This window comes from Dysidea avara, chromosome 11 (assembly GCF_963678975.1).
Source record: "Dysidea avara chromosome 11, odDysAvar1.4, whole genome shotgun sequence".
NCBI classification, from domain to species: Eukaryota; Metazoa; Porifera; class Demospongiae; order Dictyoceratida; family Dysideidae; genus Dysidea; species Dysidea avara.
The window spans coordinates 18,199,864-18,205,863 of NC_089282.1; the positions used below are offsets into that span (position 1 = coordinate 18,199,864).

A 6,000-nucleotide genomic window follows, 5' to 3' on the forward strand; every position below is an offset into this window, starting at 1 on the left:
TAAACCTGACAATTTCATAAGTTAAAATGATAGGCAATTCTGTATAGAGTGGTACTGTACAGCTCTCAAACTTGAATAGTACTTCAGCTAGTCAAAATATCTATCCAAAGAAGACCTACTAATAGCTAGCTACGCAGTTTTAACATTTGATAGTCACATGGAGCACTGATTGAGACAAGTATACAATGTTGTGTATGTTTCTGTGTTGGAACAGAAAGTCAATCGAGTGTACATAATGAATGTTGTAATAGAGTATGTTATATGTTCCTACCACCATACTCAATTTCACAACAGTGGCAGTTTTAGCTATTCACAGCAAGTACAGACTCTAGATAAGTGACATAGTGTCATAGCCGGCTCCATTGCTGGATAAGTACAACCATCCCTCTAGCAATATGTTGCAACATACACTGTTGTGCCGTACCGTCATGTTGTTAATTTATTACTAAGAACAGCCCGAGCTTGGTACAGCATAGAAATTATGTAATTTTTCTATAGTTAACTTGTCCGCTACAAAAATCCTATCAGTTTCAATGTGAGATGAATCTTTCACTGCAGCAAACACTGTCATTGTATTCCTTGACAAGTGGTAGAAAGACATAGCACAGGAAGAGTTTTGTTGACCTACAAAAACAGTCTACATAAAGATTGAGCTACATTAGCAAATGCAACACTAACATTGTATAATGTATAGTGGAACCTGTCCTGTATAGAAAGTAGGCTGAGCAGTAGTATCGATAGTGTGATATATCGCGATAGTAAATCACTATCGTTATCGCGATAGTAAGGATATCGTTATAGTTATGATAAGCTCAGATCTGCATTAAAATGGTATTAACAACTCTTCTATACTGTATTACAGTTGGTATTACCAGCTTTCTTACAAAGGAGTAGCCTGTAAAAACTTTACCAAAAGTCCATATTCATCAGCTGCCCATGCAGTTAATTAACATGTCCTGTGCATGCAAAATAACTTTCTATATGACTGCAAGTCATAGCTATACAACTGAGACTTTGTTAAGAGCAAAGTGTTTCATAAACTATCAGGATAGTATTCACTATCGCGATATTTAATGAGTAACTATCATGATAGTAAAATTTTTACTATTGTTCAGCACTAATAGATTGATCACCTCTCTGAAATTGGCCAACTTTAATTCCTTTCCACTGTACACCAAACACATTGATGTCGTGCATTCACAATGCAACAGTCAAAAGAGGGAAATCACAGCAATCATATTCTGCACTGTGCTAAGCAGAGATGCCTTGTACGTTTATCACCACTACTCTTGCCACTGCTATGGTACATTCACTTTAAGGTAAGTGAGGGCAGGTAATTCTGAACACTTAGCTTATCCTCAGCAATGGAAGAATCCCACAATGGTTAATTGTATTACAACTTATATAAAATTGTACAGGAAATGCACCATAAGATAGGCCTTGCAACCATAGCTACAGTTACTGTTAACTCGTCAATGGAACATGCTGCAGTTGTTTCAAGACTGGTACCCATACCATTAGGCCAGACCACTATTTTCTCTTTGTCACTGGGTAGGGAGAGAAAGGGTTTGGTCTGTTTCAAATCCCCCAGTTGTCTTGACATGTCATGAGATTACATCACAAGCATGCAGTATTAGTGACCCCATGTGCTTAAATTACATTATGATAAAGCAACAATAACTAGAAGACTTCAATCATTGGTAGATTCCAATACAACTTTAGACACCAACTGGATGGTTCAACTATTTCATTACAATGGAAATATCCACCAGGCTATACCATCAATTTCATTGTTACATTCTCCCTAACTCATCTACCTATTCACACCAGCAAAGTTTCTACTCTAAGGGCTACTTTCCATCTAGAAATGCACTCTAATTGTGTGATTGCATAAAATTTAATTTGTTTTGTAATTTCCCTAGCCATATCACCTGTGCTGTCTGCTCTGTAACAATAATGTACGTACCATTGTGTCTGAGCAGTTCAATCTCGAATTCAATGAACCGGTGACCTCGCCACTGACCGCCCATTCCTGTAGAGTTCAACTGGTCAGCTAACTCCAAATAATGCCTTCACTTAGTAAACCTACGAAATACGAAATGCTCAGTTAAGTAGCCTTTATATCTCTACTAGCTAGCTATGAACTCACAAGAAAATGAAAAGAATCAACTACTCGCCTGGTTAGGCGTTTCGTTGTCATAAGGGTGCGCTCCAACACGGATAGTTTGGATAAAAACTGGCATTTCCAATCCCTGGTACGTAGTATATATAACCCCCCCCCCCAAAAAAAAACATCTTTGCTGTAAAAAAAAGGCGCGTTCAAGAAACTATAAGTATCTGTAACTCCTAACAGCTCAACTGTAGAAGAAGAGTCCATGAAATTAACTGGTAACCGAAAGAGCTGATATCTGGAGCGGCCAAGAATCAATGTTACTACAGCTGACTGATTACCAGAGATTTACCAAGTCCATGCAAAAATACCTTGGCTGTAAAACAAGCAAATAAAAGTAAACTGGCAACCAAAACAGCTGATATCTGAAGCGGCCAAAGAATAAAAGTTAAGTTGATGCAACTGAAAATGGCGGCCAAATTACCAGCCAATTAGAGTTACAAAGAATTAATTAAGGGTGAATGTATAGAACACAGTTGAATGAGTAAGATTCAATGTTGCAAGTTAATTATTGTAGTTAGTTGTATCAATTTAACTTTTATTCTTGGCTGCTTCAGGTATCAGCTGTGTTACTTTTATTTGCTTGTTTTACAGCCAAGGTATTTTTGCATGGACTTGGTAAATCTTTGGTAATCATAGTCAGCTGTAGTAACATTGATTCTTGGTCTCTCCAGATATCAGCTCTTTCGGTTACCAGTTAATTTCATGGACTCTTCTTCTACAGTTGAGCTGTTAGGAGTTACAGATACTTGTAGTTTCTTGGACGCACCTTTTTTTTACAGCAAAGATGTTTTTGGGGGATATCACTAATTTTTGTCAGTTATATAATTTATAGACTCAATGTTCAAGCCATGGGGGTGTATGATGAATTCTGCCTTGTAGAGGTGTTGCGACCAAACACAAATCTGCTGATAAGTGGTGAGCATCATACAGTACTACCGTACTGTATATTAGGGATCATGAAGAATTGGATTTTCCTAGCCAAAAAATTCACCCAAAAACCAGCTTCACAACTCCATCCTGGCACCTTGGCAGTATTGGTTAGGTATAACCAAGCCCAAAAGTGCCTTCAGTATGATCCTAAAGGCTTGCAATAAATTGTTACAATTTTTAAAACAATTATTCAATGAAATTTTCTACTGACTAACTGCCTGCCTGCCTGCCTTGTATCCTCCCTATTGTGTGTGCATGTTGTCAATCTTATACCAATTGTTTTATTTTGCAGAGTATTAAAACAAGATGTCACAGAATTCACCAGTTTGAACAATCCTGATGTAGGTATGTATTATTTTGTTTGTGATTTTACTATAAACTATATGCAATCATGAACATGGTTATGTAAAAAAAAGTTGTAGGTATTGATCAATCCAACTATTTTAAATGTCATTACTACTGTACAGTATTTCTTTGTTTAAAAGCCCGGTCTTGTATTTCCTTCCTAGCAGTATTGACACAGCCTGTAAATGAATCAGGCAGGCCCTGTATTTGTTTTCAAAGTGTGCCGGAAACTCCCTGGCTTATAATCGAGACGGGCATTTATTTGCATGTGGCTTTTATGCGAAAAATATGGTATACATGTACTATGGAATTTTTTAATGAGGGTACTTGAAAATAAGGACACCTGCATATTCTGGACACTTTGTAATTCTTAACAGTTAAACTAATCTTCGCTATGAGCATTAAAAATCTTCCTAGCATAGAATGATAAAGAATTTCTTGCTCTCAAAATAATGGAGTATGTGTTGTGCATATTAAAATGATCATGCTGTAGATTGCACATACTCCGTAACAAGGAATACCCATCTACTCTAATAAGTTACATGGAACTGAATTGGGTGTCCTTAGTAGGGAGCTTGATTTAAGTTTTAGTTATTTGCATTACCTATAGCTATATAGATTTGTAGTTGTACAGTAGATAATTTTAACAAAAGTAACTTCAGTGCCAGCAACTGTCTATCCAGTGCTTTTTTTACAAAAATTGTCAGTAGTATGATCAGAGGAGGAAGGAAACAATTTAAGGACCATTAAAAATACAAATAGTTGTTTTCTGGGACAAACTAAAATGAGTGGATGATGTGAAGTGTGATCACTTGTTTAAAGTATATGCCTAGTTGGTGTTACAATGTTACGAGCGAAACACTAAATTTCATTTTGAATAACTAATCATAAGTGTTTTAACAAAACAAAATACAGTAAATCACTTAATGCTGACACAAAGCGCAACCTGAATACAACAACCCCTGCTAGCTAGTATAGTATTGTGACTATTGAGGTGCTGATGTGGTAAAATTCCAGATACGCTATGCAATTAATGAAATAGTTTTGAGTAGGGCTTATAACGTGTTACCGACCTCTATATAATGATAATTAAAGTGGGGTGGGCACCAACTAGGCTTTAAAATAAAGGAAGAAAATTACAGGATTAGAATAAATGAGGGGCCTGTGCTGGCTCTTTAGAAAATGTAATGCATTAAAATTTGTACAGAAAATCGTACATCCTTCATGCACAGACTAGCACAATGGTATTTACATCATTCTTTCCTGCTGAGCTAGAAGAATGCCAAGGCCCAAACTGTCATTTGAACGGCACCCCACAAAAGTACTATATCCCCACCCAAGGTGTGTATTATGTGCTGAACCCTAGGACCAAGGACCTGCAGGATCCAACTTTTTCTTGTAATTTTATATACTTCCCTGTGTTTACATGTTCAAGTCACAGTTTCATCTCGCATGGTCAGACCACTTTTATATCATCATTACCTCACATAATGTCTATGATTAAAAGCATCATGAACAGTCTGGACTGACTGCTCATTGGTTACCCCATGAATGCACTATTATATTACTTAACTGGAGACAAACTGTTTTTCCAAGAAGCGATCACTACTGGGTATACAAGCAGTTTGAAAAAATTAGGCTTGTGTGCTTCACGAAGGCAAAACGTTTAGTTTTTATAAAGGTCACTATGTGGCTGGAAGTGTGAAAATCAGCATCCATCAGGCCTGGTTAGCACAGTCTTTTGGAGTGGTTGCTGACATGTGATTTGGAGGTATCAATAAATATTGTGAGGTATATTTTCCAAGAAAAGTTAGTCCCCACTGAGGACCCAACTTTTCTGAGGACTCCTCAGTACTGCTTGTATTATGTACACTAATAATCACTATTGTTTTTTATATTTATCATTAGCATTTATATTCGAGGAGGTGAGAAGTCTGTGTGATTGCAGGTGTGCTCATTCAGCACTGCCTGTTTTACAGTGAAGAACCTTTGGTGATGCTGTGGATGTCCAGATAGGGTCAAGCTTAAGGTAGCAATCAATCTGTAAAGTTTTAAATTTGTGTAACTGACAATTTGATTGTAGCTATCTACAGCACCAGTGTTGTTTTTTACTTGTTCTTTACATAGGTGTTTGTGGAATAATCTATAGTATATAGATGTGGGATTTTAGTTTGCAACACACACTCAAATGTTGAACAATGTACATCAGTATAATATTTACCAAAGCAAGAATATTAACTCTCATGTCAGTATTGTAATTGCTAATGTCTCTCTATACTGAAACAATATGAACCACAGATCTAAAACTGACTGCAATGCTATTCAGTATTGGGGCCTGTGGTTGAGCCTAGGTAAAATTTTTGACTAGTGTGTAGTTCCAAGACCGTAACATAGATGGAATAAATACAGTTGTGTATGAATTATGTTGTGTACGTAGTCAGAATTTTTATGCCCCAAGTGTTAAGGTTACACATCTGGTGAATGTGTGGATAGCACATTTGATGAAATTGTGTATCTCGCCACTTAAATAATTGTGTTGCAAATCTTGCCTT

General features: G+C 36.7%; 1 long non-coding RNA gene across 2 annotated transcripts in view; it reads left to right on the plus strand.

The window, feature by feature from the left end:
- Window positions 1-5,736, plus strand: part of LOC136238188 (uncharacterized) — an 84,442-nt gene extending 78,706 nt beyond the window's left edge. For both annotated transcript variants that reach the window (XR_010692843.1, XR_010692842.1), the window contains exons 2-3: window positions 3,396-3,448; window positions 5,357-5,736. This is a non-coding gene — a long non-coding RNA (uncharacterized lncRNA). The remainder of the gene's footprint in view (window positions 1-3,395; window positions 3,449-5,356) is intronic.
- Window positions 5,737-6,000: the final 264 nt, after the last annotated feature.